Source organism: Danio rerio, chromosome 5 (assembly GCF_052040795.2).
Source record: "Danio rerio strain M-AB ecotype USA chromosome 5, GRCz13ab, whole genome shotgun sequence".
Taxonomy (NCBI): Eukaryota; Metazoa; Chordata; class Actinopteri; order Cypriniformes; family Danionidae; genus Danio; species Danio rerio.
The window spans coordinates 79,570,001-79,596,457 of NC_141025.1; the positions used below are offsets into that span (position 1 = coordinate 79,570,001).

General features: G+C 37.5%; 1 long non-coding RNA gene across 1 annotated transcript in view; it reads right to left on the bottom strand.

Moving 5' to 3' along the window:
* Positions 1-21,571, bottom strand: part of LOC147844564 (uncharacterized) — a 49,177-nt gene extending 27,606 nt beyond the window's left edge. The window contains exons 1-2 of the long non-coding RNA XR_015492235.1: positions 21,330-21,571; positions 5,669-5,851 (exon numbers count right to left, since the gene is read on the bottom strand). This is a non-coding gene — a long non-coding RNA (uncharacterized LOC147844564). The remainder of the gene's footprint in view (positions 1-5,668; positions 5,852-21,329) is intronic.
* Between the last annotated feature and the right edge of the window lie 4,886 nt (positions 21,572-26,457).

Sequence of the window (26,457 nt, forward strand, 5' to 3'; positions counted from 1 at the left end):
GACTTTGTTGTGCTCGAGTGCTGAGTGTGGGCGCAGTGTCGCTCTGCTCTCCATGCGTGTGGATTTATGCAGTTTGAGCGGTGAGTTTGGAAGGGCACGGCTGCTGTAATTATTGGGATGATTTGCTACAGTGGCCCGCTGGGGACGATTAGATTAATAAATCTCTCTGATATGATTAATGAAGACTTTCCGAGAGGGAATCGCCGCTTTACAGCTGTCTCGGAGAAGTTCTTCAACAAATTTAAAAGATTAGATTCCTGCATTTGCTTCAGGTCTATTAGGAAACTAACAGCATGTAGACACACTTCACAGTGAAGTACCATTAATGTTTGCTAATGTATTTACCAACATGAAGCAGCGCGGCGGATCAGTGGTCAGCACGATCGCCAAACAGCAAGAAGGTCTCTGTTTCAAGTCCCGGCTGGGCCAGTTGCTGTTTCTGTGTGGAGTTTGCATGTTCTCCCCGTGTTGGCGTGGATTGGTTTCCCCTACAGTCCAAACACATGCGCTATAGGGGACTGATCAACTAAATTAGCCGTAGTGTATGAGTGTGAATGAGTGTGTTCAGGTGTTTCCCAGTGCTGGGTTGCAGTTGGAAGGGCATCTGCTGTGTAAAACATGTACTAAAATAGTTGGCGGTTCCTTCCGCTGGTAAATAAATGGACTAAGCTGAAGTAAATTGAATGAACACAACATGGCAAAGGCGAGGCAGTGGCGCAGTAGGTAGTGCTGTCGCCTCACAGCAAGAAGGTCGCTGGTTCGAACCTCGGCTCAGTTGGCGTTTCTGTGTGGAGTTTGCATGTTCTCCCTGCCTTCGCGTGGATTTCCTCCGGGTGCTCCGGTTTCCCCCACAGTCCAAACACATGCAGTACAGGTGAATTGGGTAGGCTAAATTGTCCGTAGTGTATGAGTGTGTGTGTGTGGATGTTTCCCAGAGATGGGTTGCAGCTGGGAGGGCATCCGCTGCGTAAAAAACTTGCTGGATAAGTTGGGGGTTCATTCTGCTGTGGCGACCCCGGATTAATAAAGGGACTAAGCTGACAAGAAAATGAATGGATGAACAACATGGCGAAGACGATTCCCTTCTCTTTAAGCTGCTGTTTAACATGGGGGAATTCCACGAATATCAAAGTAGGGGCGCCGTTGTAGGACAGGACACGCGCTTGTCTCATCGCTTGCATGAGCCGAACTTTGTCCTGAAAGTTGTGAAACTTCACGATGTCTCCTAGGGGTCGTTGGCCAGGCGGTGGGCGGCGAGTGAAGGCACGGTGGCATCGATCCAGCTTAACATGCCCACCTTTGAAGCTGACTTGTAGCAGCTCTGTTAACCAGGATTTTAAAAAGGAGATTGGATTGCTACCCTCGCATTACTCTGGAAAACTGACCACCCGCACATTGCATCTCCTGTTTCTGTTCTCCAGATCGTCTGTTTTTTCCAGTGCAGATGCCAGTTTATCCGCAGTGTTTCACGCCATAGGTGGTCATCACATCCTTTCGTGCTGTTACCAGTTTGTCCAGTAGCTCCCCATGTACATAGGCGGACTAGAGACGCCAAGAGAAGCTGACCATGACGATGGAGTTCGAGTCCGGTGAGGAATGGTTCCAGAAAGCAGATAAAACAAAAGCCAAAAAATAAACGAGTAAATAACAGGGTGAGAATATGGTAAAGTCTGAAAACATGGTAAAAATCAGGCGAGGGCTTTTCTTTTTCTGGATTGCTTTTTAATGTTGTCATTGTGTTTCGGAGGGTAAGTGGACGGATCAATCAGTGCTTTTGAAAATACTATTGGTTGGGTTTAGGAAAGGGGAGGGTGGCTCAGGCGATCAGTCAGTTAGTCAGTGGACAGCAGCCTCTGGTGGATTTACTCAAGAACAGCAGGCGTAAATGACACTCACGAGAGAAATTTGAGATCTGAAAAAGTGTACACAGTGCCCTCTGGTGGATTCACAAAAACTGCAAAAAACCAAAAAAAAAAAAAACGTAGCTCCTGGGATATATTTGGCGCTCTCCAGAAATGTATACAGAGGTATGTTTTCAGAATGAGCCTGGCTTGTGTACTAAATACTGAGCAAAGGGTCTGAATACTGAGGAGCATGTGATATTTGTTTTTTTTTTTTGTTTATTTATTTTTAGTAAATCTGCAAAAATGTCAATAATTCTGTGTTTTTCTGTCAATATTGGGCGCTGTGTGTGCATTAACAAGGAAACAAACCAACTAAAATGATTTTAGCAAACTGCTGCAACATAACAGTGTCAAAGGTAAGGGGGTCTGAATACTTTCCGTACTCGCTGTACAACACCAACCCAGACAACATAGCACTTTAAACTATAAAAAATGTTCATAAAAAATCACTTTCACACTTTTCAAGGTTAAAGTTGATGAAAAAAGATGAAGATGCCATAATGCAGAACTATATAATGAATTAAAAAAACATCAATCACGAAATCCAGAAACTGCTGATTTATGAATATTGAGCAGTGCATGTTTTAGAGTGTACTTCATCTGATGAGCTGCTTGTAGCGTATACTTCGCTCCTTCCACAGTGTTTGTCTGTTGATTGTGTATGAGATCAGCAGCACATTCATCTCTCAAACCCTACTTTCTGGCTCAGTTTTGCTGTTCTCCAGCAGAGAGATTGCTCACAGCACCACCAATCACGGCCTGTGCTATTGCCTCTGCCCTCAATTCTGCACACGATTGATGCCACTTTCCTCCGAATGCATCCAAACGCTCGTATCTGTGACCCGACGCCAGCGAAATACAGCCGGTGAGGAATTACTTTGCACTGTTGCTGGGTTATAGAGGCTCTATGTGTTTGCCTGTCTAAAAATGAGCAGATGTGCACATTTAAAACATAAGTTCACTTAACTTAAGTGGCAATCAAGCAGCTAGTTAACTGCTTTTAGTGACTTATAACAGTATATACATTTAATATGAACTCATAAACTGTATTAATCTCAGATGTACTGTACTATAATATACACTATACTTGAAGTAAATGTATTTTCTGTCACTATAGTAGTTGTGTTACCATAGCAACTGTAAAATCACCACAACAGATCAATTGCTATAGTTGTTGTGTTACCATAGCAACTGTAAAATCACCACAACAGATTAATTACTAAAGTGATTGTTGTATCCATAGCAACTGTAGAACCACCACAAGCAAATCAAATACTATACTTGTTGTGTTACCATAACAACTAAAGAATTACCATAACAGATCAGTTACTATAGTTGTTGTGTTACCATAGCAACTGTACAATCACCACAAGCAAATCAAAAACTATAGTTGTTGTGTTACCTTAGCAACTGTGCCATGCAAGCAGAGGACATTAACATGATGTCATATTGACATTGTACCCCAACATACCCCAACGTCATGGGGACGTTGGATTTTGTTTGGAAATGAAATCTGGGTTGACGTCAGAACCCAACGTCAGGCCGATGTCAAAGTCCAACCTAAAATCAACCTCATCAACATCTAATAATGTTAAACCTTTTAGGTCACTTTCCAACACAACCTAAAATCAACCAAATATCAACGTAATTTGACGTTGTTATAGAACGTCAAAATAACGTTACCCTTAGATGCTGGCTAGACATTGAATTTTGGTCACCTGATGTAATGATCTAATTCTAACCTAATATTAACGACTTATGATGTTGTGTGCCTGCTGGGTAGAATCACCACAACAGAATTACTATAGTCGTTTTGTTACCATAGCAACTGTAGAATCACAACAACAGATCAATTACTATAATATTTGTGTTACCATAGCAACTATAGAACCACTGCAACAAATTAGTTACTATAATTGTTGTTACCATAGCAACTGTAGAATCACCACAACAGTTCAATTAATAAAGTTTTTGTGTTACCATAGCAACTGTAGAATCACAACAGATCAATTACTATAGTTGTTGTTACCATAGCAACTGTAGAATCACCACAACAGTTCAATTAATAAAGTTTTTGTGTTACCATTGCAACTCTAAAACCGCCACTACAAATCAATTACTATAGTAGTTGTTTTACCACAGCAACTGTAGAACCACAGCAGATCAATTACTGTAGTTGTTGTGTTACCATAGCAACTACAGGATCACCATGATAAATGAATACAGTGTTCTCCATGTGCAGGACATCCTATAAGCGATGGCTTTTGGGAAGCTCCACCATCATCACCATCATCATCAGCATGAGTGAATTGCTTTCGTTTTTTTCAGCGCATTCAGCAGTCGAGGAGGGGGAAGAACGGGGATGAGGAGGAGGAGGGCCGCAGCCTCTCATCACAGCCTCCGCCGCACCATTTTTCACAGCAGACAAAAACATTTGCCTGGATATCAATTTGGAGGCACGCGGCAGTCTTCGCCTCCTGGCCCGTCATCCATCATCTGTGCTCCCCCCCCCCTCCGCATGTGCACTGCTCCGGCCCCGACTCCTCACTCCTCCCCGGGACACTCTTCTGCTATTATGCCTGCGGTCGAAGCTCCGCCCCCGCCGGGCCCTTATTGGCACCTGCGCCGGCAGCCCATCAGTCATCGAGGGGCCGCCATCCATCACGCCTGCAGATCAATAGCGGCCCGTGCATTCATCAGGCAGAGGTGCTGCCGGTCAGCAGTGTGGGGCTGGAGAACCACTGCACTGATGTCTCTGTGTGTGTGTGTGTGTGTGTGTGTGTGTGTGTGTGTGTGTGTGTGTGTGTGTGTGTGTGTGTGTGTGTGTGAGGCTGGAGAGCACTAATGTCTTCATCTGTGGGAGCATTTACAGGTGTGCTTCTGCATGACACAGTTAGGACCTAGTTAGGAAAACGTTACACCAACTAACATGAAAAATACACTATAGTAGTTGTGTTACCATAACAACCCTAGAACACCACAACAGGTCAGTTACTATAGTTATTGTGTTTCCATAGCAACTGTAAAATCACCATGGCAGATTAATCACTATAGTTGTTTTGTTACCATAGCAACTGTAGAATCACCACGACAGATGAACTACTATAGTTGTTTTGTTACCATAGCAACTGTAGTATCACCATGGCAGATTAATTACTGTAGTTGTTTTGTTACCATAGCAACTGTAGAATCACCATGACAGATTAATCATATAGTTGTTTTGTTACTATAGCAACTGTAGAATCACCACAACTGATCAATTACTATAGTTGTTGTGTTACCAAATAGCAACCGAAGAATCATAACAACAGATCAATTACTAGTTTTTGTGTTTCCATAGCAACTATAGAATCACCACAACAGATTAATTACTATAGTGGTTTTGTTACCATAGCAACTGTAGAATCACCACAACAGATTAATTCAAAGTGCTTTACTATAGTGTGGCTGAAAAACACTATTATTCACTATACATTATTATGGCATTTGTCGAGATGCTAATGGTCTAATCTCATTCAATGGTCTATGCTAAGCTAAGCTAAAAGTGACCCTGAGATCTTCTGAATGGATTCAAGCATGGTAAAGCTCAGCTCTTTAACACTAGGTGAGCAGTAAAATAGCCTATTTCCAGATGAGATTGAATCCGCACTGAGCACAGCTGTAACATTACACACCATTGGACAGGAGTGTGATACTGCATCCCCAAAAGCAATCTGTTCCTATTACTCATTCATTTTTCTGTCTGTGCGGCGGTGATATCGCACCTGTAATCGTCTCTGGGTCGAGTCTGCGGCTCCTTCTAGCTCTAGGAGGACCAGCGTTTAACCTCCGGCCTGGAGACGCTCGGGTCAAAGGTCGGATGAGAATCTGCACACCTGGGCAGCTGATCCGCAGGTCACCGCAGGGTCAGGTGTCACTCTCCCGTTTCAGTCCCATCTGCCCACGGCCTGGATAATTCAGCAGCAGCAAAACACACTTTGTCACTACCTGACTAGGACAAAACTCCAGTTAAACTAACACTGAGATAACATAAGAGACACTCTGAGAAAACACACATTTTTAGGGGAGAACAGAAATCTGATGGATGGCAGCATATGCTAATCACATATTTAAATTAAAAGTTTAGGTTTGGAATTCACAGATATATATATATATATGCAAACCATATTTAAGATGCAAGTTAAGTTCACAGATATATAAACATATGCAAATCACATATTTAGCATTTATGTTCATGTTAGATTTCACAGAATTCACAAAGAGTATATATTAACATATGCAAATCCCATATTTAACATACAAGTTTGTGCTCGGAATTCAGGGACATAAAAATATATATGCAAATCATATCTATGGTCAGAATACAACTATAAATCACAGATTTATAAAGACATGCAAATAACTTTTAAGTTTGTGTTTGGATTTTACAGATATGTAAACATGCAAATCACATGTTTAACATGTTTTCAATTCACAGTTATTTAAATATAGGCAAATTGCATTCACAAATATATAAACATATGCAAATCACGTATTTAGCATATAAGTTTACGTTTGATTTCACAGATATGAAATATATGCAGATCATATATTTAAATTACAATTCACATAGAGCATATATTAACATATGCAAATCCCATATTTAACATGCAAGTTAGTGCTCGGAATTTAAGGACATAAAAAAATAAATGCAAATTATATCAAGGTTATTTAAGTTTGGATTTTACAAATTTATAAATTTATGCAAATCACATATTTAAAATACAAGTTGAATTCAAATAGTTTTTGTTTGGAATTCACCGATATGAAAATTTATGCAAACACAGATACATAATATATGAAGATTACATATTTAAAATACAAGTTGAATACAAATATACAAACATTTACAAATAACATATTTAACATACAAGTTTGTGTTTGGATTTCACAGATATAAAAAGCATGCAAATCACATATTAAACGTGTGCAATTCACAGATATTTAAAAATAGGCAAATCGCATAATTCATTTACAAGTATGGGTTTGGATTGCATAAATATATAAATTTATGCAAATCACAAATTTAAAATATAAGCTGAATTCAAATAGATTGTTTGTGTTTGGAATTCATGGATATGAAAATATATGCAAATGCAACTAGAAATCACAGATATATGATCATATGCAAATCACATGTTTAAATTACAAGTTTAGGTTTGGAATTCACAGATATAAAATATATATATGCAAATCATATTTGAAGTTGATTTCACAAATATATAAACATATGCAAATCACATATTTAGCATATATGTTCATGTTTGATTTAACCGATATAAAATATGTGCAGATCATATTTAAATTACCAGTTGAATAAACATAGAGCAACTATAGAAATTGATCTATGGTGATTCTACAGTTGCTATGGTAACACAACAACTACAGTAATTGATCTGTTGTGGGGATTCTGCAGTTGCTATGGTAACAACAACTATAGAAACTGATCTATGGTGATTCTACGGTTGCTATGGTAACACAACAACTGTAGAAAATTATTTATGGTGATTTTACAGTTGCTATGGTAACACAGCTATAGCAATATAAACAAACAACATCTTAAAAGAGAATATACAGTCTGTACAGTAGAAACTACATCACAGTGAGCAACTGTAAAGAGAGTTATACAAGTGTGTGTGTGTGTGTGTGTGTGTGTGTGTGTGTGTGTGTGTTTGTTTTACTCTTTGACCTTTTACACCTTACAGTCTCTTGCTCTACACAGATAAATATTTGATCCCACACCTGTCCATCTCTGCAAACGCTCGGGCCTTTCCACGCTTCAGCTGGATGTAAGAGGAGCTCGCGGGAGATAATGGTGCGACGCCATTAATAATACAGGAATGAATGTAATCTCAAACCAGCAAAACCTGGAGACACTCAGGCTGAAACCCGAGAGGAAACTGCTAAAAAGAGATGTAGAACAAATATCAAGTAGTCCTTACAGCCGGCGCACACATATCCATATGTTTATATAAGCAGGTCAACGCCATGTTGGTGTTCACAGACCACAGTGAAGTTCATTCATTCTCCTTTAGCTTAGTCTCTTGTTCATCAGGGGTCACCACAGTGGAATGAACCGCCAACTATTTCAGCAAATGTTTCACACAACGCAAACATTTCCCAGTACAGGGAAACACCCATACAAACTCATACACTACGGCCAGTTTAGTTGATCAGTTCCCCTATAGTGCATGTGTTTGGACTGTAACCGGAGCACCCGGAGGAAACCCACGCCAACACGGGGAGACAGTGCAAACACATGCGCTTTAGGGCAACTGGCCATAGTGTATGAGTCTGTGTGTGTGTAAATGAGTGTGTATGGGTGTTTCCCAGCGATGGGTTGCAGCTGGAAGGGCATCCGCAGCATAAAATGTTGGAATAGTTGGTGGGTCATTCCACTGTGGAAACCCCTGATAAATAAAGGCACTAAGCTGAAGGAGAATGAATGAATGAGTCCTCTGGTTGCTGAATGCAGTAGGAATTCTGCCGACTTTATTAGCGAGCGCTGGAGGTTTGATCACTCAACAAGCAGCGCTAATAAAGAGGCTGTTTGTTGTTCTGCATGGGGAACAGCAGCGAGAGATGACGTCGGCACGGATCTGCCTCCTCCACGCTTGACCTTTTAATAGGAGGGCAGCTGTTAAGTGAATTTCGGGAATCCCATAAACACAAATTGCCGTCTGTAATCTCCTGCCAGGGAACGAAGAAATATATCAGAGAAAGGCAATCAATCAGACACTTAGAGCCCCTCGGAGAGAGAGAGAGAGAGAGAGAGAGAGAGAGAGAGAGAGAGAGAGAGAGAGAGAGAGAGAGAGAGAGAGAGAGAGAGAGTACAGTACAGTTGAGTCAGAATTATTCGCCCTTCTGTGAGTTTCTGAGTGCTTCAAATATTCCCCAGATGATGTTGAACAGATTCAGGAAGTTTTCACAGTATGTCTGATAATATTTGTTCTTCTGGAGAAAGTCTGATTAGTTTTATTTCGGCTAGAATAAAAGCAGTTCTTAATTGTTTTAAACCCATGTTAAGCTCAGTATTATTCGCCCCTTCAGCAATATTAGTGTTGGATTGTCTCCAGAACAAACCACTGTTATACAATGACTTGCCTAATTACCCTAACTTTACCCTAATTACCCTAGTGAAGCCTTTACATGCCACTTTAAGCTGAACACTAGTGTCTTGAAGAATATCTAGTCTAATATTATGTGCTGTCATCATGGCAAAGCGAAAATAAATCAGTTATAGGGGAACAGATTTTCTCAGCACATTTCTAATCATAAGTGTGTCAATAACTCATCACTGTTAAGGAGATATTGGACAAAATATATAAAGAAGGACTAATAATTCAGACTTTAACTGTATATTTATGCCATTTTAATATCTTTTAACCAATTAAGTCTAATAGTATTCGAATTTAACAGATTTAGACTGACTCTAATGATTCATTTACGCTTAAAATAAAACAAAATCCACAGATGACAGACAGTTAATGATAACCGTCACAGTGATTCTTTATTTGAGCGCACATTCTTGCAATTACAGCTCTTAATGAATACACTTGCATATGAAGTAAATCATATCTGAAGGCTTGGACTGGAGCCGAGCGACGCCTGCTGTGTGAACAGCCCCCCGCTCAGAGGATTTCAGTGAACGCACGGATGTGAAAACAGAGAAACTCTAATGATGGCGGGGCGAGGTGTGATCTCTGCGCTCCTTTAGTTTTGTTCTAATGGACACCCTTCGCCATTCTTCTTCAAATATTCCCCAGATGATGTTGAACAGATTCAGGAGTTGTTCTCAGTGTTTCCTCTAATATTTGCTCTTCTGGAGAAAGTCTGATTTGTTTTATTTGGGCTAGAATGAAAGCAGTTTTAATAGTGTTAAACTCATGTTAAGCTCAATATTATTCACCCCTTCAGCAATATTAGTGTTGGATTGTCTCCAGAACAAACCACTGTTATACAATGACTTGCCTAATTACCCTAACTTTACCCTAATTACCCTAGTGAAGCCTTTACATGCCACTTTAAGCTGTATATTAGTGTCTTGAAGAATATCTAGTCTAATATTATTTACTGTCATCATGACAAAGAGAAAATACATCAGTTATTAGAGATGAGTTATTTACACTATTATGATTAGAAATGTGTTGAAACAAATCTCTCCGTAAACAAAAATTCTGAAAAAATTAAACAGGGGGGCGAATAATTCTGAGCTCAACTGTAAAGGGAAAATAACATTTGATTTACATATTCGGCCATATCTCAGATTAGAGATATTGTTTGATTAGGGTTGAAGTAGGGTAATTAGGCAAGTCATCGTCTAACAGAGGTTTGTTCTGGAGACAATCCAACACTAATATTGCTGAACCTCCTAAACTCTAAAGCAGAGGTGGGCAAACTACGGCCATATGCGGCCCGCTGAACACTTTCATCCGGCCCGCGAGGGAGTTTTTAATATGCTGCTTCTGAGAAGGTTTGGTTTAGAATTAGTAAATTAATGATGAATTATAGCACACGCTCTCGGATATTAACATGCACTCGACAGTTAATGACCGAACGTGCTTTATGCGTAATAATGTTTTAATCATGTTTTTATTATGTTCTTTTATGTTTGCTATTGTGCTTTAACTTGTTTGGTCAATGATTGTTTTTAGTAATGTTTAATTTGTTTAGCATGTCTGCTGATGCTTATTGTAAGGCGACCTTGGGTGTCTAGAAAGGCGCCATTTACAAATAAAATGAATTCAAGAGTTCACACTTAGCTCATGATTTATACATAGCTTGTTTGGCATGCTGTCCCGGGAGAGAGCCCTGAGCTCAAGGGATCCTTGAGCCCAGTTCTCCCCCCCTTTTGCAGGGCGAGTGGAGATTGAGCTCAGGTCTATCTCAAACTCCCCCTGCTGCTGAGGCCAAGGCGAACTTCCTGAGAGTAAGACGTTATAAAAAAGGTTTAGGCTTGTTTTATCTATAATATAGAGCACATTTGGATGGTGGGAGGAAACCGGGGAACCCGGGGGAAACCCACGCGGACACGGGGAGAACATGCAAACTCCACACAGAAATACCAGATGGCTCAGCGAGGACCCAACACCATTGGTATTCTTGCTGTGAGGCAACAGTGCTAGTCACTGGGCCACCGTGCCGCCCATTATGGATAAAGGAGGAAGAAGGGGAGGAGGGGGGTTTCTTCCAGACGAAGATAGTTGTAGAAAGGAAATGAGGATATATATAGTGATTTGGGATCCTTTGATTGGAGGATCATAATTAGTTAATGTGGACCAGCTGGGTAAATCATGAGCACATGCTCCTCTCGAAATTAGTTTAAAACTAAACTAAACTAAACTACTTATTATTATTATTATTATTATTATTATTATTAAGTGCAAATTAGATTATTGTAAATTTGACTGAATTGTAAACTTTTTGAAATTATTTTTAATACGTTTAATATGAGATTTTTTCTATCAGACGATATCTTTTCTATTCTCCACTGTAAAGATTACTACATTATTATTATTATAGTTCATAAGGGATTATTTTAATGTTTTATGATGATTAATAAGTAAATATAAATAGCAGTGCAAATTAATTTGACTTGTAAATTTGACTTAATAATATAAAAAAAATCTGTTTTGTGTTAATGTGACATGCTTCTGTCTGATATTACATCTTCTATGCACACTGCCACTGTAAATAAAAGTTATCTTTATGAAGAATTTGACATGTGGCCCTTCACTTGGTTTGCAAAACTTGATGTGGCCCTCGGGTTTAAAAAGTTTGCCCACCACTGCTCTAAAGTCTAAATTCTGGGCGTTAAAAAAAATACAATTTCCTGGGTAATTTAATAGATAACATAAATAATGCTCTGTACAACTACTGTATTTGCGTTATTGTGATGGTTGTGTTTAGTTGGAATAGAATAACTTTTGCATATAGATTATGATTGAGACTTTTTGTTTTCTTAATATTACTGACAAGTGCAGGAACCATCTAGATCAGGGGTCACCAACCCTGTTCCTGGAGAGCTGCCTTCCTGCAGAATTCAGTCCCAACCCTGATCAAACACACCTGAACCAATGAATAGTACCTAAAGCAGCACTTGATCATTACAAACAGGTGTGTTTGCTCAGAGTTGCAACTGAAATGTGCAGGAAGGCAGCTCTCCAGGAACAGGGTTGTTGCTAGAGCAGATATGTTTGTGGCCGGAAGTTAACGTGAATTATTTATATTATTTATAAAATTTCTCATTTGTTGTATTTTATTAACGTCTACCCCCACCCCAACCCTAAACCCAACCGTCACAGTACTGTAAAAATATTAATTATTGTTATGCAGTGTCATAACAAATGCTGCTTTATTAATGTGCATATCGCACTTCCGGCCGGCCGCATATCCCATCTAGACTTTACCCAGGAACAGGGTGGGTGACCCTGATCTAAATTAATTACAGCAACCCAGAGCACACAGAACCTAAAAGTTTCAGATGTGAGATTACAAAAAAAAAAAAAAAAAAGCACCTCATTTTTGGAGGGGTTTATTATAACACAGACAACATATACAATTATTTTAATCACTTACAACAGTGTTTAATGAAAATTCAAAGGGTTTTCTTTAAATTGATACCAAACTTTTGCATTTACACCTCAGCATGTGGATTTGGGAAGGCAAAATCCAGACGGAAATCCCAAAAACAGCACTGGAGTTTAAGAAATATTAACATTAAAATAGCTTTAAAACAATTCAAAACAAAACAAACAAGACTTTCTCCAGGAGAACAAATATTAGAGGAAACACTGTGAATAATTCCTGAACCCCTCAATTAAATATCACTTGAGAAATATTTGAAAGAGGATAAACATTGCACAGCAGAGCGAATCTTGAATACGTGTAAAAGCAATAGTCTGGCATGCGCAGCAGCGTCTGTGGCGGTGCGCTCATAGAAAGTGCTCTGGTCATTCATTAATGTTAATGTCCAGAACCTAAATGTGTGGTGAACCACAACTTGGCCTAAATAAAGTAAGATAAAAGCATCAGTTTCCACGCTGTGACTTAATCCATCACGGAGGCATGGGATCCACCTTTATCAGGGCCCATTAAAGTTACAGCGGGTACAAACGGATCCCAGCTTGCTTACCACTCTTCCTTTAACCTGTCCAAAACACATCTCGGATATCGCCGTGAAAGAAAAACCCACCGGGGTTAAAGAGTTCAAGCCGCTGACCTGCACGCGTTACAGTAAACCCCACGCCGGCCATTGCTGAAGACGACGGAGAGCAAAGTTTTAGACACCTGATACTGTAGAAAAAAAAATACGGTAAAATGATTTACAGTAAAAAAGCAGCTGTGATTGCCACTATTATACCAATAAAAACACGGTACAAGCAATGCTGCACAAGATGTGCGGTAAAAACGTAAAATACATTTTTTTTTTACGGTAAACTACAGTATTTCATTAATTAATACTGTTAATACTTCCACTGGAAGGAAGGACATGAATTTTTTTCACCTTAAAATATATTTTGGTTGAAATTAAATGTACTTTTGATTTCAACCTGACCCTGTAAAAAAAAAAAACGGTAAAAAAGTTTATGGTAAAGTGATTTACAGTAAAAAAAAAAGATTGTCATTAATAGTGTTCTACTATTAAAAATATGATACCAACCGTGCGGTACAAACTTAAAATATATATTTTATTTGTACGATAAACTACTGTATTTCATTAATTAATTCTGTTAACACATCAACTGGAAGGTAAGAAAAATAACTATCTTCACCTTGAAATATATTTTGGTTGAATTAAAATATATTTGATTAAATTATAATGATTTCAACCTGACATTGTAGGAAAAACAATTTGCAGTATATAAAATTTTTGGTAAAAAGATTTTATGGTATGGCCGCTGTCATTGTCATTATTTTACCAATAAAATATGGTACAAACCATGCTGCACAAAATGTACGGTGCAAACGTAAAATACGTTTTTCATTTTACGGTAAACTGCCGTATTTCCGTAATACATCAACCTGACACTGTAGGGAAGAAATTACCATTAAAAAATTACAGTAAGAAGATTTACAGTAAAAATGGTAACTGCGTTTGCCAGTATTCCACTGTTAAAAATACAGTGCAAACCATGCGACAAAAACATGTGGCATGTAACATACATTTGTCATTTTTACGGTAAACTACTGTGTTTCATTAACTAATACTGTTAATACTTCAACTGTAAGGTAAGAAAAATACCTTTCTTCACCTTGAAATATATTTTGGTTCAAATAAAATATATTTTTGATTTCAACCAGACATTGTAGGAAAAACAAATTGCGGTAAAAAATAAAAATTTGGTAAAAAGATTTATGGTATGGCCGCTGTGATTGCCACTATTTATTTATTTTATTTTTCAGGGTTTTCACCTTTTATTTTTGATAGGACAGTATAGAGAAGTGACAGGAAAGCATGGGGAGCAGAGAGAGGGGAAGGACTGGCATAGGACCGCGAGGCGGAAACGAACCCGGGTCGCCATTAGCACCGGAGTGCATGAGTCAACGCACTAACCACTACACCACTGGCGCCGGCAGATTGCCACTGTTTTACCAATAAAGTATGGTACAAACCATGCTGCACAAAATGTACGGTAAAATACATTTAGCTTAAAATACATTTTTAGTTTTTACAGTAAACTACAGTATTTCCTTAATTAATACTGTTAATACTTCAAATGTATTTTGGTTGAAATTAAATATATTTTTGATTTTAACTTGACACTGTAAAAAAAAAAAAACAGTAAAAAAGTTTATGGTAAAATGATTTACGGTTAAATACGATTAGCAGTGTTCTACCATTAAAAACATGATACAAACCGTGCAACACAAAACTGTACGGTACAAACGTACAATATTTAAATTTTTACAGTAAACTACCGTATTTCATTAATTAATACTGTTAATACATCAACTGGAGGGTACACTTTCTTCAACTTGAGATATATTTTGGTTGAAATGAAATATATTTTTGATTACAACCTGGCATTGTGGAGGGAAAAAAATACGGTAAAAAGAAGTTATGGTAAAAAGATTTACGGTAAAATTCAGTAATATGAAATCAATATTATTAGCCCCTTTAGGCTATATATTTTTTCTCTATAGTCTACAGAACAAACCATCGTTATACAATAACTTGCCTAATTACCCTAACCTGCCTAGTTACCCTAATTACCAACACAATCTCACGGCAATTCGTAACTTTTTGATTTAGTGGCTAATTCGTATGAATTCGTACGATCTAATTTGTACAATTTTGTACGATTTGCTTATCCCCCAATGACGGTTGGGGTTAGGGGTGGGGTTAGGTGCCACGCCTCCTTTTTAAAATCGTACCATTTCGTACGACTGAACTCGTACGAATTCGTACGAATTAGCCACTAAACTGGCAAAACGTAAAATACTTACGTTTTCTCGTGAGATCAGGCTGTAATTACCCTAGTTAAGTCTTTAAATGTCACTTTAAGCTGTATAGAAGTGTCTTGAAGAATATCTAATCTAATATTATTTGTTTATTTACAAATAGTATTATTAGAGATGAGTTATTAAAACTATTATGATTAGAAATGTGTTGAGAAAATCTGCTCTTCGTTAAACAGAAACTGGAGGAAAAAAATAAACAAGGGGGCGAATAATTATGACTTCAACAGTATTTCAAAATATATTACCGTATGGGCTGGTTCACAGTGCTCACAAACGCAGAAACGTTAACTACGAAACACTATCACGGTAGCAAACATCAAATTAAAATGACGGAATAAACATTATTGATCAAGCGTTCTCTTCGTCAGTGTGCTGTGAATGTGTGTTTACAGCAGCTGGCTGTGTGAATGATGCTTGAGGCTCTCAGAAACGGTAAATAGGTGATGAATATATGCATTGTTCCGATAAAGCTATCGATATCCGCTATACCCAAATACGCTGAATTAATACCCACATAAATCTGCATGCATTTCAGATGTTTGCACTGTTCACTTAGAAGCCATGTGTGTAAATCAGCGGCGGGGCGCGGATAGATTTTCTGGCAGGAACGCTGCGCCTCTGACATGAGCATAACTCAGCCCACGGAGCCGATAGTTGGGTCAACAGATCGACTCGCCACTTGACCCCTGTTGACCCCTGCGGCCAATAAGCCTAATGGTAGAGGCTGAAGTCCAGTGTGTTTTCTCACTGCCGGACGCTCATTAGAGACACAGCTAACTATACTGCAACTTAATTTTATTAAGTATACTTAAAGGTGTAAAATGTCTCTACAGTGTGTGTGTGTGTGTGTGTGTGTGTGTGTGTGTGTGTTTGAGCTGAGAATAGCGCACAGGTAATGTTCTCCAGCTCTCTGAAAGGCTTTGATCCTAATTGCGGCGCTTTAGTGACTGTTGCTTTAAATGCAAATGAGATTGTGCTGTATTGAGGGCGGAGCTACAAACACCTGTGCATCCCCTGTCACTCCTGTCGCTGTTCATCTAGAACTCCACATCTATAATCCTTTTAGTCTATGCTGACATTATCTCCCGCAGCTCAAACACTCTAATGGCTAATGGACAGACGGCTGCTTCTCACTCAGGGCTGCTGGACATGCTAATGAGATGGAGAGATGCGCACTAGTGGGCGGGGCTTTCCCCCTCTGATGACACGTACAAAAGGAGAATGTCAATCAAAGTGTTTTTGCATTAAGTCTGATTGTAACCAGTACAATTCGTGTTTAGCATTAGAGGCTGGAGATATCCACACACTGACTGTGTTTAAACCCCTTATAAAAGTCATTCCTGCATAATAGGTGCCCTTTAAAGTATCCAGGATATATCTATACATTTATTTAGATGCAAAATGTTCCCACAAATCTAGCAAAGTGTGTGCGTGACACCTCGAGCAGAGATTCCCAGATGTTTTTGAGCTGTGAACGCCTTTGAGCTGATTGTCGGAACTGCTGGATTAACACTTTAAGCTCCTCTGTTTCTCCTGATTGCTTCTTATGTCAGCATTTGTTCACACTGACACTCACATTCACCCACATTAAAACATGCCAGAGCACACTCTAGGATTTACTAGAGTAAAATCTAATATATCACATTATTTACTTCATCTTACTGCAGGATATTATTATTGTTTTATTTACCTATGTACTTTAGACGTTGTGAGGTACCCCAGGGTTCAATCCTGGGGCGTTTGCTCTTCTCGGATTAATCAGAAATACCATATATAAACTTTAAGATTTACTACTGTAAAATGAAGTATACTATAGTATTTTACAGTATTTACTTCATCTTGCTGCAGCATACTATAGTATTATCTAGACTGAACTATAATAGTACTATAGTAAATAATGTAGTATACTTTGAAAGTGGTGAGGTACCCCAGGGTTCAGTACTAGGGCTTTTCTGTTTTCAGAATAATCAGAAATACCATAGTACACATTAAGATTTACTAGTGTAAATTGTATTTTACTATAGTGTATTACAGTATACATTACATCTTACTGCAGTATACTGTGTTATTAACAATAATGAATTTATTAACTGCAGTAAATACTGTAGTACACATTACAAGGGGTGAGGTACCCCAGGGTTCAGTAATGGGGCCTTTGCTTTACCTTAAATTAGTCAAAAACACCATAGTACACTTTAAGATTTACTACTGAAAAATGTAGTACACTATAGTATATTACAGTGTGTATTACATCTTACTGCAGCACATTGTTTTATTAACGATGGCGAATTGCTTAACCATAGTACATACTGTGGTATATTGTAAGTGGTATACTGTATCTTATTATAGTATTTAGTTATAGTATTTTATACACTTTTTAATGTATTTGTCATACTTTAAAAGTAACTGCAGTGAAGTGATAAACAATAGTTGATGTAAATCAGAGCTGCTCATCTGAACAGTGTGTATTGTAATGATTTAGAGCAGTGGTTCTCAAACTGTGGTACGTGTACCACTAGTGGTACGCGGGCTTCCTTCTAGTGGTACGCGGAGGAATGAAATATGTCATTTACATGCTACATATATTTCAAAATGTATCAAAAATTATGTATATAATATGCCATATATGACATATAGCCTATATTTGTGAGGTAATCTGCCACGTTTGTTTTACTGTGCAGAGTTATAGCTGCTTTACTGGGCCTACCACACTACTGTATTTCAATACTGCTCATTTGGGTGGTACTTGGAGTGAAAAAAATTTTCTGAGGTGGTACTTAATGAAAGATTTTTGAGAACCACTGATTTAGAGTGCTAATCTTTTAATCAAACACTTTACTCTGATTGCCCTAAAACTGAACCATATCAAATACATTAAAACAAGCTTTAAAGCTTATGACGTCTAAAATGCCTCTAGATATTCATACATTGCATTATTGTAGACTGTCTAATATAGCTGGAGGAAATTTGCTATAGTAATTATTGTAGTCATATATGTTCCTTTCACCATAGAAGTTACTATAACAAGTGTAGTAGAATTACCACAATAAAATTACAATGTCATTACCAACATGGACAAACACTGTAGTAATTTAGTGTAAATACTGTAGTGCTTGAACCACACTATAGTAAAGCTCTTTATCTGTTGTGGTGATTCTACAGTTGCTAAGGTAACACTGCAACTATAGTATTTGATATGTTGCGGTGATTCTACAGTTGCTATGGTAACAACAACTATAGTGTTTGGAATGTTGTGGTGATTCAACAGTTGCTATGATAACACAGCAATTATAGTATTTGCAATGTTGTGGTGGTTTTACAGTTGCTATGGTAACAACAACTACAGTGTTTGGAATGTTGTGGTGATTCAACAGTTGCTATGGTAACACAGCAATTATAGTATTTGCATTGTTGTGGTGGTTTTACAGTTGCTATGGTAACACAGCAATTATAGTATTTGATATGTTGCGGTGATTCCACAGTTGCTATGGTAACAGCAATTATAGTATTTGTAATGTTGTGGTGGTTCTACAGTTGCTATTAGTGATGCGTGGATGGCGGTTATATCCGCGGGCGCTGTGGATAAGGTGGGTGGGTGGGTCAGGTAATAAAAAAATACATTATGATTAATTGAGGGTGGGTCGCGAGTGGATGAGCTATTATTTTACACATTCTGTAAAATACATATGTGTTTTTATTACATTTTTCCTCAGGCAAACAGGCCCTAATTTGCAGGCTAATTTGCTAAAATATGTATGTATGTATGATAAAATATCTGTGCGGATATGCGCGTCGGATAAAATTATATGTGCGGGTGGCGGGTGGAAGATTGCTATGAAGATTCGGGTGACATTTCAGCTGATCCGCGCATCTCTAGTTGCTATGGTCACACAGCAACTACTTTTGATATGTCATGGTGATTATACAGTTGCTATGGTAACACAGCAACTATAGTAACAAACAAATCAGCCAATACTGTCGTACTCTACAACTATAGAGTCTGCTTTATTATAATACCCGACGGTTTACTGTAGTAAAAACTAAAGTATGCTACTGTATTTGTTTTAGTTTATCAGTTCACTATAGTTACGGTAATACTACAGTATGCTGGAGCATTCATTAATATACTAGAATATATAATATAATACACTTTAGTATAGTGCGTTTCATACTATAGTTGACTTATTTATTCAGTTGTGTGTGATTTACTGGTATATTTATTATAGTAATGATCAAATGTACTGCACATTACACGGTAAATTTACTCTGCAATACTGTAGTAAGGCTTTCTCTGCTTGTGATCATGCAGTAGTATTGTGCATATGCTTGCTCTGCCTGTGATTTCCTCATTTCTACGCATCTGTGGAGAAACTCTGCGTCACTGTGAATAAACTGCACATCTTCTCCAAACACTGCTCTCTGTGCCATCTGTTCACGGATGTAAATCACGCCGTTCACGCGCATCTCTTCCACACCGCAGCCAAAAGTGTGTCTTTCACCTCTAAATCACACACGCAGATTCATGGCTGTGTGTGTATTAATGCAGAAATATGCTCGTATGCAGAATCCAGTGACTCACGGGATGAGTTCACTGAATAAAACACATAAACACACGCACACTTAATATATACAGATAGCCAACGCTGTAAAGTAATGCATTTCAACTACAGTAAAATACCTTAAGCGAGTACTGTTTCTCAGGACTTCTTTCTATTTTTATTTAAGACACTACTATGTTTTTAACATGTGTACTTTTACTGCAGTCCATTTTTAGTGATTTATATGTACTTTATCTGTACTGCAACCACTGTCACTGCTTTACATGTTGATTTATTCTTGTCTTCAGTGATTGGAAGAGTGGAATAATCCGTCCAATCAAATCACGCATAGAAAAATGAGTGCTTTATCAGTGCTTTAGGTTTGGTTTTGTGTTTTGAGTTTGGTTTTGAGTTTGGTTTTGTGGTGCCATCTGCTGGACACTTGTTAATCAGGGGTCAAAGGTTATAACCCGAATATTAGCATATCAGCACAGCTAGATTTTCCCCATTTGATGTCACAACAGACTCGCATGTAAACAAATAACCCTGCTTAAAGCCCCGCCCCCTAATCAATATTCAGTCTCAGCTGTAAGTACATCAACATGCTGAAATAAAAGACTGGTGGTGTGTTGTGCTCAGGCTCCAGTGTGTGTTTCTTGTTGGATGTGCAGCTCAGACAGACTCAGATAGTGAGTTGATGTGCTGATCCTCCGTCTGCGGATGCTTAATCTGATCCCAAACAAACCCTTCACAGCCTTATGCCGCAGATTAACACTCCTTCCTAATCTCACACACTTTCTCAATCGCAGGGAACTGCCAGAGTGTTCTGCAGAGAGACGATAAAATGAGTGTGCTTGATTTTATATCCCAGTTAGGACTCACACCTGGATGCACACAGACTCATGGGGACTTGTATCACCTATGAGGACCAAATTTGGGGGTCTTAACTGGTAAATATGCTCATAAATCAGACAGAATGGAGAATTTTAAAGAGGTCAAAATGCAGATTGTTTCCTGAGAGGGTTAGGTTTAGGGTTGGGGGACGGGGACAGAATATATGGTTTGTATTGTAGAAACATCATTACGTCAATGAGAGTCCCCATTATGATATAGGAACAAGTCTGTATGTGTGTCTGTGTGTCTGTTTTTCATTTTCTCATGAATGTGTGGCATTTTCCCTCCAGGACATATTAATTACTTTCTTCATATTATGCTGAAACGCTTTAATTAAAGTCCTTTTAATTAAAGTTCCCTTTGTTCCGATCATCCGCTGGTAATTGATTCCATTAGTCTCTGCTGGTGTATTGGACCTCTACTTAGTTAATGAATTAATTGATCAACCTTCAGTGTGTTTTGGGTTGGTAAGAGGATTTTGACATCTTACCGCTTTAATCTTGCTCTGGCTGGAAATTGGAGGATTTTGCAGCGGCTGGAGATCTGAAAACATCCTGAGCTCATGCAAGAAATGTGGCACTAACTGTTAAGAATTCTGTTGCTACCCACATTTAAAATACTATAGTCATTTAGTAAATACTACACTATACTAAAACCATACTATACTGCTATAGTAAAGCCTTTGAATTAATCTGTTGTGGTAATTCTACAGTTGCTATGGTAACAAAACAACTATAGTAATTGATCTGTTGTGGTGATTCTACAGTTGCTATGGTAACACAACAACTATAGTAATTGATCTGGTGTGGTGATTCTACAGTTGCTATGGTAACACAACAACTATAGTAATTGATCTGGTGTGGTGATTCTACAGTTGCTATGGTAACACAACAACTATAGTAATTGATCTGTTGTGGTGATTCTACAGTTGCTATGGTAACACAACAACTATAGTAATTGATCTGTTGTGGTGATTCTACAGTTGCTATGGTAACACAACAACTATAGTAATTGATCTGTTGTGGTGATTCTACAGTTGCTATGGTAACAAAACAACTATAGTAATTGATCTGGTGTGGTGATTCTACAGTTGCTATGGTAACAAAACAACTATAGTAATTGATCTGTTGTAGTGATTCTACAGTTGCTATGGTAACACAACAACTATAGTAATTGATCTGGTGTGGTGATTCTACAGTTGCTATGGTAACACAACAACTATAGTAATTGATCTGTTGTGGTGATTCTACAGTTGCTATGGTAACACAACAACTATAGTAATTTATCTGGTGTGGTGATTCTACAGTTGCTATGGTAACACAACAACTATAGTAATTGATCTGGTGTGGTGATTCTACAGTTGCTATGGTAACACAACAACTATAGTAATTGATCTAGTGTGGTGATTCTACAGTTGCTATGGTAACACAACGACTAAAATCATTTAAACAAATGAGTATTTTATTTATTTTATTTAATTAATTCACTATACACACTCTAAAAATGCTGGGTTGTTGTAACCCAATGTTGGGTCAAATATGGGAAAACCCAACATTGGCTTCATTTAATTAAATTTTAATGATATTTTTTAACCCAACGTTTGGGTTTGTCTATAGTTGACCCAGTGTTGGGTCACAACAAGCCAGCATTTTTTAGAGTGTGTATGCTTTAGCATTCATTAACAAGTTATTGTGAAAACTTCAGAAAATTCTAGTGTTTAAAGTTTAGCCTTCAGAAAAAATTATATACACTACAGGTCAAAGGTTTGGGGTCAGTTTTATTTTTTCATATTTATTTTTTTTAAGAAAATTATTCTGTTCATCATTATAAAATGAAAGGAAATTGTTAAACTATTAAATATTTATACAAATTTTATATAACTGATTTCTTATTGTATAGCTTCAAATTAAATTATTACTCCAGTCATAATTGCTTTTGTTACTATTACTATTAATATTAATATTAATATTAATATTAATATTAATATTAATATTAATATTAATATTATTGTTTATTGTTATCATTGTTATCATTATTATTATTATTATTATTATTATTATTATTATTATTATTATTATTATTATTATTATTATTATTATTATTGTTGTTGCTGTTATCACCATAAATATTATCATTATTATTTTTTATTATTAATATTATTATTATTATTATTATCATTAATATTATTATTATTAATATTATTGTTATCATTAATATTATTGTTATTATTAATATTAATATTCGAATGATTTCTGAAGGATCATGTGACTCTGAAGACTGGAGAAATGAAGCTGAAAATTCAATGGAATAAATTAAATGATAAACTACTGTTGAACAGTTAAATTATAGCACAATAACTTTACACTTTTACCATGTGAACTGTATTTCTGATGTAATAAATGCAGCCTTGGTGAGCAGCCGAATTTTAAAATCATACTGACTCCAAACTGTTGACTGGTAGTGTATATTTCATTTAATTTTATATATATTTATGTAAAATTATTATAATTATGCCTAAATTATAGACAAACCCAACCACTGGGTAAAAATTGTGCTACCAATTTATGAGTAAAACTATAGATTCAGTAAATTAACCCAGCGGTTAGTTTAGTCCATAATTTACTGAGTTCGAATAAAACTGCATTTTCAGTGTGTAATAAACAAGCAGACAACCTGCATACAGACTAAAGTATGAGCCGTTTCTCAATATATCACATGTGGTTTCTGGGTTTTATATTTAACGAAGCAGGAGTTCATCTGGAATTTATCATCAACACAAGTGCTTTAAGATAAGAACATGTAAACAAACCATGATGTCCTCAAGCGCAATAGTGTGTGTCTGAGTAAAGCAGCCAGCAGGAGAAGCAGATGAGCTGCTGATGTGGAGATGTGTCTGTGTGTGACTATTATAATCTAACTTGATCTATGAGGTGAATCTGATGACAGAGCGCCATCTGGCGGACAGCAGCGCTACTGTGAATAAAAACACTCCTCGGGCAAAATCGGTCACGTATAGAATGGATACAGCTGCGGCAAAGAATGAGCACTAAACACCTCATATGCATAAACTGCATGACTAATGTTGTGTCAATAACTTCCATTCCATTATCAACGTCTATCCCTACCCAAATTCTAAACCCACTCGTCAAATACTAATTACTCAGTGTCGCAAACATTATGACAGCTGTATCCCTTCTGAACTTTACCTTAAGGGGATACAGCTCCATCCGCAAATTCATTCATTCATTCATTTTCATTTATTCATTTTCTTGTCGGCTTAGTCCCTTTATTAATGTTGGGTGGCCACAGGGGAATGAACCGCCAACTTATCCAGCACATTTTTACAAAGCAGATGCCCCTCCAGCCGCAACCCATCTCTGGGAAACATCCACACACACACACACACACACACATACACTACGGACAATTTAGCCTACCCAATTCACCTGTACCACATGTGTTTGGACTATGGGGGAGACCGGAGCACCCGGAGGAAACCCACGCGAAAGCAGGGAGAACATGCAAACTCCACACGAAACGTCAACTTAGCCGAGGTTCAAACCAGCGACCTTCTTGCTTTGAGGCGACAGCACTGCCTACTGCGCCACTGCGTCCCCTCATTCATTTTCTTTTCGGCTCAGTCCCTTTATTAATCTAGGGTCGCCACAGCGGAATAAACCGGCAACTTATTCAGCGTATGTTTTACGCAGTGGATGCCCTTCTAGCCACATCTTTGGGAAACATCCATACACACCCATTCACACTCATACACTACGGACAATTTAGCCTACCCAATTCACCTGTACAGCAATGGATTGTGGGGGAAACCGACAGCGGAGAGACATGGAAACTCCACACAGAAACGCCAAGTGACCCAGCCGAGGCTCGAACCAGCAACCTTCTTACTGTGAGGTGACAGCACTACCGCACCAATGCGTCGCCTCATCTGCAAATTAACAACAACTATTTATATCATTTATTAAATTGTGGCGACCTCTGATAAATAAAGGCATCTACTTTACTTACTTTACTGTACTGTACTGTATTTTACTTACTTTACTTTACTTTACTTTACTTTACTTAACTTTACTTTACTTTACTTACTGTACTTTACTTTACTGTACTTTACGTTTTTTTGTAGTTTACTTACTTTACTGTACTTTACTCTACTTTACATTGCTTCGCTTTACTTACTTTACTTACATACTTTACATACTTTTTTACACATTTAACTTATTTTACTTACTTTATTTTACTCACTTTACTTTGCTTTACTTTGCTCTACTTTACTTTACTTTAATTTACTTTAGTTTACTTTACTTTACTTTACTTTACTTTACTTACTTTACTTTACTTTACTTTACTTTGCTTTGCTTTGCTTTACTTTACTTTACATTGCTTTACTTTACTTTACTTTACTTTACATTACATTGTTTCGCTTTACTTACTTTACTTATTTTATTTACATACTTTACATACTTTATTTACACATTTAACTTATTTTACTTACTTTACTTACTTTATTTTACGCACTTTACTTTACTTTGCTTTACTTTGCTTTACTTTACTTTGCTTTACTTTACATTGCTTTACTTTGCTTTACTTTACTTTGCTTTACTGTACTTTACTTATTTTATTTACTTACTTTACTTACTTTATCACTTTACTTACATACTTATATTTACTTACTTTAATATTTTACTTACTTACCTATTTTACTTACTTTACTTACTTTATTTACATACTTACTTTACTTATCTACTTTACTTACTTTACCCACTTTATTTAAATACTTAACTTACTTTACTTACCGACTTTACTTACTTTATTTTACTTACTTTACGTACTTTACTTTATTTACATACTTTACTTTACTTTACTTTACTTTACTTTACTTTACTTTACTTTACTTTACAGGTCGCTGGATCGAGTGCCGGCTGGATCAGTTGGCGTTTCCGTGTGGAGTTTGCATGTTCTCTCCGTGTTAACAGAAGGGCATCAGCTGTGTTCTGTGTGTGTATATATTGTTGTGCATTTATAATTGTGAGATCAGAGCAGTAAAGCTGATCAAAGTACACAGTAAACTCCTAAAGTAAAGACACCGCCTCATCACAAAGTCCCTCAGTAAGCTCATCATCAGCCCTGACTGCGGTGGGAATTATTACACTGTTGATTTAATTAGCAAAAGCAATCACAATCTCTTAAAGCCAGTTAATTGGGAGAATTTATTTACCCCCGCTGACGGCTTTATGCATGTTTGATGAAGTATTATAAGGTTTGTTTTGGGGATTTTGCATAATATGTCTTTAAATCTTGCTCAGAGTGATCGGGCGGCCCATTAACGATCATAATAAACTCTTTTTAAAAGCGCCTCCCGTTATGAGTTATGCGCTGTGAGATGTGCAGCTCTGGCCGGATGACAAACACACAGGATGCGGACGCAGAGCGACACATAAATCTGCAGGAGCCGTGCTGGAGAAGTTACACAGAGGTCAGAACAACTTTATGAGGGCAAACACACACACACACACACACACTTACACACACACACACACACACACACACACACTTACACACACACACACACACACACACTTACACACACACATATTTGCACA